Source organism: Rhinatrema bivittatum, chromosome 6 (genome assembly GCF_901001135.1).
Source record: "Rhinatrema bivittatum chromosome 6, aRhiBiv1.1, whole genome shotgun sequence".
NCBI lineage: Eukaryota > Metazoa > Chordata > Amphibia > Gymnophiona > Rhinatrematidae > Rhinatrema > Rhinatrema bivittatum.
Window position 1 is genome coordinate 269,069,679 of NC_042620.1, and position 13,665 is coordinate 269,083,343.

The following is a 13,665-nucleotide window of genomic DNA, read 5'->3' on the forward strand; positions in this document are numbered from 1 at the left end:
CTCCCATCTCACCCTCCTCCCCCTTCTCCACCTCTCCCTCCATCCCTCCCCTCTCTCTCCCACCCCTCCCCTCACTCTCACCATCCCTCCCCTCACTCTCACCATCCCTCCCACCCTCTTCCACCTCTCCTCACTCTCACTCTCTCCTCCCTCACCACCAGGTTCGCTGCTTCTCGCCGAGGCCACTACTGCTCACGCCGCTCTACCGCCCTCCGCCGCCGCCTCTACCGCCCCTCGCCGATGCCGCGCGCGCCTCTACCGCCCCCGCCGATGCCGCCGCTACAACTCCTCGCTGCCACCGCCATGTTTTCAAACAGCTGACGCTCTGCTGTGACCGACGTGCTCGCCAGCACATGCGCAGTAGAGCTGCTCTCTACTGCGCATTTGCGGCACGTCGGTCAAGCTTCATTTATGAGGTTGATGAGTAAGGATGTATGTGATACAGAAAATGACCCCTTTGATGATTTAAATTTTAAAACACGGGAAGTATATTTTTCACAGATTTCTCCACATGGCACAGAGAAAAATTGTTTGACTAAGCACCAGCAATTAGATAAAACGTATAGAAAACAATAGCATGGCTTTCTTAAAATGATTATAAATTACAATTTCCACTAGAAGGGACTTTTAATATGGAAAAATTTGTTACAGTAAAAAGAAAAATTAGAAGCAAAGAAAAATAAAATTAATCAAAAACAGAGAATGTTTTTTTTTCATGTTGGATGAAGGAAGCTGAAAAACAAAATCAGATTTCTATTAATGCTGGAATTGAATCTTTGAAGAAAACGAAAACAGACTTAGAAGATATGAGAAAGAAATTGAATGTTCTATGTATAAAATTATTTCAGTTAAAATAATATCCCAGTATTTCACTGTATCCAGTGAAAACTTTGGAAAGGTGACAGAAGATGTTGCCCTCCTCCATAGAGTGGATATCATGGAACATATACTAGGGGAGGGGCACCTATTGTCAACTTACCCTTTTGATGAGGGAATAGAAATATAGCATGATGAACAGTTACTTGAATTTGAGATACAGGCTTATGGACAACAAGGAAAAATTAGTTTGTCAGATCAATCGGACAGAAGAATTGTTACCTCCGTTAACTGATGATAAGACCCCTGGGTTTTATCATCAGTTTTCAGGACATCATACTGATGATTCAATTAAGGGATTGGAACATGTTCTAGTTGAAATACAAGGCCTCAATTGTATATTAAAAAAGTTAAGTATCAGTGGGCAATTAAAAGAGAATGATCCAGAAGCCCAATCTCCCCCTCTTCTTAAATGCTGCATTGATTATTCAGATTGTTATTATCATCAAAAATCTTATGATTTGAGGTCTAAAAGTCCAGTGAAGAAAAAGGAACAGTGATATGCTGATAATACCCAGTGCTAATCCAGACACTAATTATGCACAGCAAGTGTATGGGCCATGGCCATGAAATGATTTAGTGGAAATTAAAAATTCCTTGCCTAATTTTAGGAAACAATCAAGGAAATTCTGAACAAAAGTAGAAGTGGATTGGAAAGGGAGAACAAATGGAGGAATTGGAGGTCCTCTAAATAGAAATAAAAAAGGAAATCATTTGTTTTAACTGTCACAAACCAGGACACTTGAACAGGGATTGTCCTGATGGTCCAATGCATGTCCCACTTTCATCTGTACCTCATCAGTATCTTTCAACTACTGCTCCTGAGTATTCTCCCAAAGAGGGGCCCTGCCCTATAATACACAGGAATTTGGGGAGACTGTCACAGCCCTTATACAAATATCAGAAATTGTACCAGTGCAATTGGGTTTCTTGCATTCATCACATGAATTTCTACTTTCAGCATCTTTTCATAGGAATTTGTTAAGACGTGATGTATTATGCATGGCACTATATTTTGCACACCTAATGGTTTTTTTTTCCCCCTCTCTCTACAAGAGAAATTTATGTGATGTGCAGGCTACTCCAAACAGCAGAGATTGCTGCTTGTGAAGCTTTCATTTTTCCTGAAATTGCTGCCATAAGCTATATGCAAACTGCAAAAATGGATTTTGAATTTTCAAATATTCCTGAGTTCTTATGGGATGGGGAACAATTTTTAACATAATTCCTGTTGAGTTCGATTTTTCAGCTGTTTTAGATTTAAATAGGCACGCTGATTTCAAAACTGCAGTTAGTTTTCTTCTATCACGTCAAGTTTTTTTCTCCTCAGCCTATCTTAGGCCTGGATTTCTCAAAATGCACTAAATATCGCATGCGATAGCAAAAGGGGCATGTTTGATGGTAACAGGCTGTTTATTGCAGTGCATTATCTTAGCGCTTTGAATAGGTATTACCACAAACTGCGATAACTTTTTTGCACTTTACAGTAAATGCCAGAACTGTTGTAATTCCTACCTACGACCACTGGGGGGGGGGGGGCAGAGATTTTCTTGCAAATAGCGTTTTCAGTATTTTAAGCTGCTAGGGGAGACAGAGCATAGCTTACTACCACTGGGGGGGGGAGACAGAACATAGCCTACTACCACTGGGGGGGTGGGGGGAGAGGGAGGGAGAGGAGAGAGAGAGAGAGAAGAAGAAAGAAGAAGAGAGAGAGAGGAGAGAGAGAGAGACTAGTAGAAGGCCCTCATACTAGGTAGGTATTTATACCTCTTTATGAGGCGTCCTCGACGAACAGAACAGTACACTCTTGTGAAGATTTGATGACTTCAGAGTGAGGAAACTCACCCAAAGATTAGATTGTGCAATGTTCTCTCAACTTAGCTTGATGTTACCCATATAGCACTTTGATAAATGACCCCCTTAATGCAACCACTCTAGGCTGGTTTGAGCCTGGATCGAGGGAAGCACTAGTGCTCTCCTATTGGTTGAGAACAAACCTCCCTCGAGTGGGGAGGGCTGGGGGAAGACCTTGGAGACTTGCGACAGGTACATACTTGTCTAGGCTATTCAGCTACACATGAGACAGTGTTGTGAGAGGTTGTGTGCCGCTCTATATAGCGAATCATATTCTGAAGTGTAATCCGAGTTCTTGTCTGAATACAAGAAGTTAGCAGAATTAATTTTTTTATTTACATACGTACTTATTTCCTTTCCTTCAGATCATGTCTGCCTCTGCTATTTCTCATTGTAAGTGCCTTTCAAAAGGGAAACTTTGATAAAATGAGAAAAATTGTTAGAAAAAAACTGAAAGGAGCAGCTACAAAAGTAATGTGCAAGAGGTATGGTCATTGTTAAAAAATACAATTCTAGAAGCACAGTCCAGATGTATTCCACACATTAAGAAAGGTGGAAAGAAGGCAAAACGATTATCAACATAGTTAAAAGGGGAGGTGAAAGAAGCTATTTTAGCCAAAAGATCTTCATTCAAAAATTGGAAGAAGGATCCAACAGAAGAAAATAGGATAAAGCATAAACACTGGCAAGTTAAATGTAAGACATTGATAAGACAGGCTAAGAAAGAATTTGAAAAAATGTTGGCCATAGAAGCAAAAACTCACAGTAAAAACTTTTAAAAATATATCTGAAGCAGAAAGCCTGTGAGTGAGCCAGTTGGACTGTTAGATGATTGAGGGGTTAAAGGGGCACTTAGAGAAGATAAGGCCATCATGGAAAGATTAAATGATTTCTTTGCTTCGGTGTTTACTGAAGAGGATGTTGGGAGGTACCCGTATCGGAGAAGGTTTTCATGGGTAATGATTCAGATGGACTGAACCAAATCACAGTGGACCTAGAAGATGTGGGAGACCTGATTGACAAACTGAAGAGCAGTAAATCACTGGACTTGATGGTATACACCCCAGAGTTCCGAAGGAACTAAAAAATGAAATTTCAGACCTATTAGTAAAAATTTGTAACTTATCATTAAAATCATCCATTGTACCTGAAGACTGGAAGATAGCAAATGTAACCCCAATATTTAAAAAGGGCTCCAGGGGCGATCAGTGAAACTACAGACCAGTTAGCCTGACTTCAGGGCCAGGAAAAATAGTGGAAAGTGTTCTAAACATCAAAATCACAGAACATATAGAAAGACATGGTTTAATGGAACCAAGTCAGCATGGCTTTACCCAGGGCAAGTCTTGCCTCACAAATCTGCTTCACTTTTTGAAGGAGTTAATAAACATGTAGATAAAGGTGAACTGGTAGATATAGTATTCTTGGATTTTCAGAAGGCGTTTGACAAAGTTCCTCATGAGAGGCTTCTAGGAAAAGTAAAAAGTCATGGGATAGGTGGCAATGTCCTTTCGTGGATTGCAAACTGGCTAAAAGACAGGAAACAGAGAGTAGGATTAAATGGACAATTTTCTCAGTGGAAGGGAGTGGGCAGTGGAGTGCCTCAGGGATCTGTATTGGGACCCTTACTTTTCAATATATTTATAAATGATCTTGAAAGAAATACGACGAGTGAGATAATCAAATTTGCAGATGACACAAAATTGTTCAGAGTAGTTAAATCACAAGCAGATTGTGATAAATTGCAGGAAGACCTTGTGAGACTGGAAAATTGGGCATCCAAATGGCAGATGAAATTTAATGTGGATAAGTGCAAGGTGATGCATATAGGGAAAAATAACCCTTGCTATAATTACACAATGTTGGGTTCCATATTAGGTGCTACAACCCAAGAAAGAGATTTAGGTGTCATAGTGGATAACCCATTGAAATCGTCAGTTCAGTGTGCTGCAGCAGTCAAAAAAGCAAACAGAATGTTGGGAATTATTAGAAAGGGAATGGTGAATAAAACGAAAAATGTCATAATGCCTCTGTATCGCTCCATGGAGAGACCGCACCTTGAATACTGTGTACAATTCTTGAGTTATAAAATAATGTGGGATCTGAGTTTTTTGAAAAAAAGCATGATATCTGTGTTTTTTTATTTGCTTACATGGTTCCACTAGCTTGTATATTGAAAGAGTGAATAGTATTTTATTTTGACTTTAAAGATGATGTAAATATTTAATTCCGGAGGTCTTCTTTGTTAACAGATACGCCGCCAATTGTGTTCGTGTTATAAGGAGTTACATTGAAGTTTAAATTTCGGCGATAGCAAAGTTTTATATGTTGGAATTATGAGATCTAATCTTGTTATTAATTTCATCTCCGGAGGTTTTAGTTGCTAGTATATATTTTTATGTGACTTAAATACATTCACTGTAGTTTTTAGTTAGTACATTTACCACTATCCAGCAGAGACATTGCTCTTGTTGCATTTTTTTAAATTATCATTTCAATCACGTTTCAGATATTGTGTGCTGTTGAATTGTCCATTAATGTATGGTAATCAAACTCAACAATATTCACTACAGCACCATACTTATTGGAACCTTTATCCAGAGGTATTTGTTACCTTATTCAACTCACATTTTTCATATATTTTTGTTATCTCACTATATTTCTTTAAAATTAAACTATTTTTCATTGTGTATTTTTTACACTTCCAGTGATACTTCTCAATATACTGTATGAAATCAATTGAGAATTCCTATTATATGAAGCAGAGGTAATGTCCTTACATATTTGCACAGCTGTTTTCTAGATATACATTGCATACATCTATTTTTATGTTTCAAATTTATATGTTACCATTTTATATGTCTGATGTTTATGTGTGTTTATGATTTATTTTATTTAATTGTTTATATACTTGTTTGTGTGTTGTAGCCCGTGTTGTAGCCCCTGACGCAGCCCCATTCTGAGAGGGCAAAACTCGGCCCAAGTCGGGCTTTTTAAAGATATTTATTTCCAGAATAAAGAATTAAAAAAATTGGGACATTTTGGCTTCTAATTCTCATTTTGTTGCCTTATCAAGTACTTTACCCCCTTACTGAATAAGGGGTAAAGCTAGCGCGTCGAAAACGCGGGTTCAAATGCAGGTTAACAGTGCGCTCCACCGGAGCGCACTGTACTGTATCAGCCTGAGAGTTAGTAAAAGTGGACAGGTGGCACGCACTGTGACCACCAGTGAGTCAATGAATGCTCAGTGCTGTACTGTCTGCCTTCTTAGCTTGCCTGCCAGCCAGTCACAGTCAAAGCCACAAGTGCAACACTAATATCATCAAAATGTGATGTCACTCACCGATGTGATGTGTATCCATGATCCTAATACAATACAAGAGCACTAGCTGCTGTTCTAGTCCTCTCACTGCTCTTAAAATGTTTGATTAAATTTGAAAATCTGGCGGCTGTGCTGGACTCAAGACCAATCTGGTGAGCAGAGAATCCATCTCGCAGCGTTGCTGCTTTGTTTGAACGCTGCCATTTCCTGCGGACCCAGAGCTCCACCTCCGAGCCCCCTGACGTCAGAGAAAGGGGACGAGGGCCCATAAAATCGGCCTCAGAGCGGCGCCCCGTCGACGCCGGCGTGCCGCTAAGCCGCGCGCACACAAAGGGCGCGCCGACTTGGTCTGGCTTAGTCCGATTGGGACGGAGGTACGGAGGGGAAGACTTAGAAACCAACACAGCTCGTCAGGAGGAGAAAGATAAGCTGGAAGGCAGTGAGTAAAACGTTTTAAAGTACTATCGTGTTAAGTATGCCTCCGAAAAGAAAGGGGAGGGTTCGGGTCCACCCCTCTGAACCAACCCCAATTCCGAATCAATGTTTGATTACAGCATATGCTCCTGCTTTTGAGACTGCAACTGAGGAGACTTTCCCCGCTACGGTGGTAGAGGTGGGAGCTTTGTCACCGTCTGGGGATGTGACTCTGTCTCCTCCTGATCCTCGATGCCCAATAATGGTGTCCCCCATTGACTCCCCCGCCGTTAACCAGTGACCAGAGAGCCGAAGGGGCTTTAGGTACAATGGTTGAGTGGAGCACGGGAGTGAGCTTCCCCAGCCTACCAGAATCTCCTGAAGGCGCTGTGGGAGGAGTAGCAGCTGTTGCCCCCACAGCGGGTATGTTATCAGGGGACAGGAGGAAGTAAGGGGAAGCTGGTGACGATGGGAGGAAAGCTGGCAGGAAAAACGGGTAAAATTACCCAGTATGTAACACCAATTAAGCCAGCGAATGTAACTCTGGACTCATTATGGGACTTACTAGCGGGCTTGAGTAAAGCTCTATTTGAGACGAATGCAAATGTTGATAACTTGGATAATAAAATGGTAGCAATAGAAGAAAAAACTGAAAAAAATGATTCTAGATTAAATAAAATGAAGCTGTTATTGAAAACAATTCCAGCATTCAATTAAAGTTAGTTAAGACGTTACAATTGCTTCACGGAGAATTGAGTACCTGGAAAATTATTCCAAACACTCAACCTTAGATTTATAAATTTCCCAAGAGTAGTGGGTCAAACAATTGATATGATTTTAAAAAAATATTTCCTTGAAAATTTAAAGTTTAATGAACAAGGATTACCTTGTGTCATAAAACACTATTTCTTGAAAACCCCACAAAAATTAATATTCAAACTCAAAATCAGGCTGAGATTATGGAAAATTTAACTGGATATCTGGAGGATTCCTCAATGGAATTATGTGATAGAGCAACTCTTCTGTTACCTTTTCAAATGTGCGTGACATGGGTATTGTAATGTTATGAAAAATTTCTTTAAAAACATCGCTACTCCATTTTTATGGACCAGGGGTGAGAATCTACCCGGACCTTGCGCGTTCAACGCAGCAAAGGAGAAGGGAATTTTGATCTTAAGAGCACAGGTTAAGAGTTTAGGATTTCTTTTGTATTAAGATATCCTAGCAAATGCGTAGTGAAGCAAAAAGAGGAATGTTTTGTATTTTTATATCCAGAGCAACTCAAGTCATTTGTTAATGCTAGGGTGATTTCTGTAATATCCCCTAGTGTACACTAAGAGGGATCTAGAAAATAGATAACAGTCTCTATAGAAATCAGCTGATTATTGTTAGATATTGAAATACCTATATAAATTACTCCTAGAATTTATCTCCTCAATTTCTTATATTAAGATTAAGCCATGATAGTGATGTTGTACATGTAAATGTATATAATTACAAATGGCTATATCTCTTTTCCGTTGTAAGTTTTGTCTTACTAAAATATGTGAAAATCACAATAAAGATATAATTTAAAAAAAAAAAAAATTTGAAAATCTGGCACTGATGCAACTGGTCCAGTTGCCTCAGACCTGTGGCAACTGGACAGATTGCAGAGCACAGGCCACAGGACAGAGGATAGGATAGATAATAACAAGCAAGCACACACCTTAGAAAGATAGCTGGCACAGCAGTGCTATAGCAGTAGTAAAAGACTACTACTAGTAGTTATTTTTTAAATATACTACTAGTTTACTTAGCTACCAAAAACACAGTGGGGTAGATCTTAAAAAAATATGCGCGCGCGTACTTTGTTCGCGCAACCGGCGCGAACAAAAGTAAGCCAGATTTTAAAAGATACACGCGTTGCCACGCGTATCTTTTAAAATCTGGGGTCGGCGCACGCAAGGCTGCGCAAAATCAGCAGCCTGTGCGCGCCGAGCCGCGCAGCCTGCCTCCGTTCCCTCCGAGGCCGCTCCGAAATCAGCGCGGCCTCAGAGGGAACTTTCCTTCCGCATCCCCCCACCCTTCCCCTCCCTTCCCCTATCTAACCCTCCCCCCAGCCCTACCTAAATCCCCCCCTACCTTTGTTGTACAAGTTACGCCTGCTTGAAGCAGGCGTAACTTGTGTGCGCCGCCTCGTCAGCCCCCGGCACAGGCCGCAGTGCCTGGGGACTTGGGACCGCCCTCCCGGCCCGCCCCCGAAGCCTTGCCACGCCCCTGGACCCGCCTCGGACCGCCCCCTGACCCCGGGCACGCCCCCAGGACATGCCCACGGTTTTCGGACACGCCCCGGACACGCCCCCTCCCCGTCCCTTTTACGAAGCCCCGGGACTTACGTGCGTCCCGGGGCTTTACGCGCACCGGCGTCCTATGCAAAATAGGTGCGCCGGCGCGCGAGTGCCCTGCGCGCGTAAATCCGGAAGGATTTACACGCGCAGGGCTTTTAAAATCCGCCCCAGTATGTGTGTGTCACTCCCACCACCAGATCAACAAATGATTAGCAAGCAAATCTGAATCTTATATTTTTACTTAGACTGTATCGACTGGGCAGACTGACTGTGGACACACTGGAAATAGAGAAACACTAGGGCAATATACAGGCAGCTCACTCACACACACACACAACAGAGAGAGAAAGTGGCTACCTTGCCTGCTACTGCTAGTCTGCCACGAGTGTGTGTGTCACAGGTAGCTTTAAAGAAAAAAATGCAGAAGGAGTTCTGCTCTTCACTTGAATTTATAGAAATATAAATCAGTGGTTTTAGTGTGTGGCTATTGGCTAGGTATAAATTAATTAAATGGTGCTATCACTAGTGTTGAAAATTAAATCAACTCCAGTCTAGTGCACAGCTGACAGAGATATTACTGAAGTGTTTAGCAGCAGCACTCACTCATTGAGATCAGATCACCCATCTGCCACTGTACTTCAGTCACATGCACACAGCACAATAGTACAGAGACTGGCTCTAAGGTCAATACTCAAGTTGGCTGCACACACACACACACACACACACACACACACATACACATACACACACACACACACACACACAGTTAGTAAAAGTGGACAGGTGGCTCTCACTGAGAGCACCAGTGAGTCACTGAATGACCAATGCTGTACTGTCTGCCTGCTTGGCTTGCCTGCCAGCCAGACACAATCAAAGCAACAAGTGCAACACTAATATTGTCAAAAGGAGATGTCACTCACTGATGGGACATGTGTATGTGTCTTCCTGTTACTGTACAAGAGCACTTGAGTTGCCGCTCTAGTTCTTTCACTGCCCTTAAAATGTTTTATTAAATTTGAAAATTTGGCACTGATGTTATTGGTCCAGATGTGGATATTACTCATATCAGTAGCAACTTGACAGATTGTAGAGCCTAGGCCACAGGAAAGAGGATAGGATAATAACAAGTTAGATAGAGATAGTGAGTGGCTACTTGACTAGGTTACTACTAGCACCTCCAGCCCAGCACACTAATACCTGAAATATATTAACTTTGCACTGAGTCTCTGCAGCACTCACTCACTGAGATCACAGATCAGAGAGATCATCAGTATTACTGAATTGCACAGAAAGCACCTACCTTACAAGCACTGGTGGTGTGTCACTGGTGGCTAGGCTAGGCTACTGCTTCAGTGACTGGCTACTAAGGCCTATTAGCAAGCTAGCTAGCTACACCTCAAGACTGCTATAGTAAATCAATCATCAGCTGCAACTAACACTGATTGATTGATATAAATATAATTTTTCTGCTCTAGAAAATCAAATGAATTGAATGAATAGCTGCTGTTTTTTTCTCAAACCCCACAATACAAAGCAGCACACAAGCAGAGAATCCCTTATTATATAGCTATTGAATAAGAGTAGGAGGGGAAATAAACAATATAATTGGCCAATTCAAAAATTGCCAATTACCATGTATCTCTCATAAAGAAATGAAGCAGGATTGAAAAATTAAAAGCATGTGTGTGGTGTGCACATATATATTCCAAAATACCAGGACCCCACTTTCTAAAATGCACAGGGATTGGCAAATTCAAAATATGCGCTAGGAATTTGACCTCTTGGTGTTATCAGGCACTGGGAGTTACTGCACAGTGACAGGAATATCTGTATGCTAACAGTTGTTAGTACACCATAATGCAGAGGTCCTGTGCACTAATGGGAATTATTGCATGGTATGAACGGGGATTACTGCACACTACCAGTTGTTACTAGTGTGCAGTAATACAGAGTTATTCAAAAGAATAAAAAATTAAAAATACATTGCAGGGTCATTTTTTTTACTGAACATGCATACATGTTCGTGAGTGTCCAGATGGGTAATTACCTAAGTGTCTTTCTGAGTCCCCGCTCATCCAGATTTGTATCTGACTGAGTGCCTGTATCCGCCGCACTCGAGCTGCCAAATAGGTGGCCAGCAGAGTGCCTATAACAGCACCCCAAATGGCAAAGATTTATAATTAGTTAGGTGGCTTTCTGGGCGCACGAGTGTCCAGATTTGCGCCTAGTTGAGTGCATATCTAGCACACGAGCATCTAAATTTGTGCGCATTAATGCGCAGTATACACTAATGGAAATTACTGTGCACTAACAGTTGTTAGTGAGCAGTCTGTTGGGGTCGCACTCTGCTGGGCACATCCTTCCCAGTGGACAGTTGAATTACGTTGCCATGCATCAAGATGGCACCTTCCACTGGGAAGAATGCGATGGAGTTAAATAACTCCAGCGCGCCTCTAGCAGACAGTGTCAGTTAAAGAACAAATAATAAGAAAAAATGCATATCAAGATGAGCTCCAAGGCCTGATCTCTAAGCTTGGACCTGACCCTGGGCCGAGGCCCAGGTGTCGAGACCTAGCTTCTGGGCTGAGCACCAGTGTCAGGCCTGAGTATGACTGAGGTCCTGGTATCGAAACTTGGTCTATGGACTGGGCTGCAGCATTGGTCCTGGGCTGTTCACTGGCTTAGGCCAAGGCCCATGCATTGGGACCTGGCATTGGGCCTTGCTTGAACCAAGCCCTGATATCCAGTTTAGGCCCTGGCGACAGGCCTAAGCCAAGGTGTCCGGACCAGGCCTCCAAGTCTTGGCGTTCCATAGAGCCCAGTGTGAGGTCATGGAGATCTACTACGGCCTAAGCCTCACCAGAGGATCCCCACTGGACCAAGTAAGTAGGGACTGGAGAGGATCCTGGGCCCAGCTTTCTTCTGGGTGGGAGGGATGGGTGGTAGGGTCTGGATGCCTTGGGATGCTCCTTTTCCTTTTTTTGTTTGATTTTTTAATCTTTGTTTTGTTTATTTTAAATCAATCAATTAATCAATAAGTAAAAAAAGCAAAGCAAACATTAAATGACTCGAAATTCATGTGGAAAAAAATTCCCAAAACAAACCAGAAAATGAAACACGTTTTTTACCCTTGTGCATGCTTATCTGCTTATCCCTCAGGAAGTGAGACTTCAAAAAATCTATCTGGCTTTTAGAAACAAAGTCAAAGCCTGGTTATTTTAATAACCAGGCTTTGGGGTGGGTGCTAGTTTTTGCTGGGGGTTGCAGCCATGAGATATTTATTGTTGTATACAGTTGTGTTCTATTTTTAAGTTTTACTTTGTTTTATATTATAATGTACATCGCTTTGATCAGATTTGTCTTCTGTTTTATCTGTTTAAAGGAACTGCGAAACAAACAAACAAATAAATAAATAGATTAATTAATTAGATTAAATTTGTCATACTGGGCAAATCAAGCCCTGTATCCTGTTTCTAACAGTGGCCAATCCAGGTCACAAATACCTGGCAGGATACTAAAGGGTAGATAGATTCCATGCTGCTTATCCCAGGGAAAGCAGATAAGAGCAGAGTTTACATATACTAGGGTTGGGCAGCGAGACAGTTATCCAGAGAAGGTCAGAGTAGTCCTCCAGGGTCTCTGCTGTCAGGGAGACAATAAAAAGGGGTGAGTAGGTGTGTGGTGGTTGTCATGGGTGTATTCCTACCTAGAAACCAGCCACTGGTGATGTGTCCTTCCTGGAAGCAGTCATGAATTCCTGACTGCATGAAGATGTACCAACTGTATTCATGCCAAGCCCCTGATATTTCTTAACATACCGGGATGTAAACCTTCTGTGCAAAAAACAGTCTAACAATCAAAAAAAATGTTTTTGAAAAATTTTTCAAAAATTATAGAGAGGGAATGTGGGTAGTTTCATATTTTGACCCCTTAACCTACTCATCTGGTTGTTTTTAGGGATGTGAATCGTTTTTTGACGATTTAAAATATCGTCCGATATATTTTAAATCGTCAAAAATCGTTAGAGCCGCTATACAATAACAATTCCCCCGATTTATCGTCAAAAAATCGTAAATCGGGGGAAGGGGAGGGGAAGGGGGAGGGGAAGGGGGAGGGCGGGAAAACCGGCACACTAAAACAACCCTAAAACCCACCCCGACCCTTTAAAATAAATCCCCCACCCTCCCGAACCCCCCCAAAATATGATAAATTAAATTACCTGGGGTCCAGAGGAAGGGTCCCGGTGTGATCTTTTACTCTCGGACCTCCGTGCATTGTAGAAATGGCGCCGGCGCTACCTTTGACCTGTCATATGACAGGTCAAAGGTAGCGCCGGCGCCATTTTGTTTTTTTGTCCCCCAACGTCAGGAGCGTAGGAGATCACTCCCGGACCCCCGCAGGACCCCCAGGGACTTTTGGCCAGCTTGGTGGGGCCTCCTGACCCCCACAAGACTTGCCAAAAGTCCAGCAGGGGTCCGGAACGATCTCCTACCGCGAATCGTTTTTCCGTATGGAAAAACGATTCGACTGCAGGAGGTCATTCCGGACCCCCGCTGGACCCCCAGGGACTTTTGGCCAGCTTAGGGGGGCCTCCTGACCCCCACAAGACTTGCCAAAAGTCCAGCGGGAGTCCGGAACGACCTCCTGCAGTCGAATCGTGTTGCCATACGGCCGGCGCCATTTTGCGCAAAATGGCGCCGGCACCATTTCTACAACGCACGGTGGTCCGAGAGTAAAAGATCACACCGGGACCCTTCCTCTGGATCCCAGGTAATTTAAGGCATTTTGGGGGGGTTCGGGAGGGTGGGGGATTTATTTTAAAGGGTCGGGGTGGGGTTTAGGGTTGTTTTAGTGTGCCGGTTTTCCCGC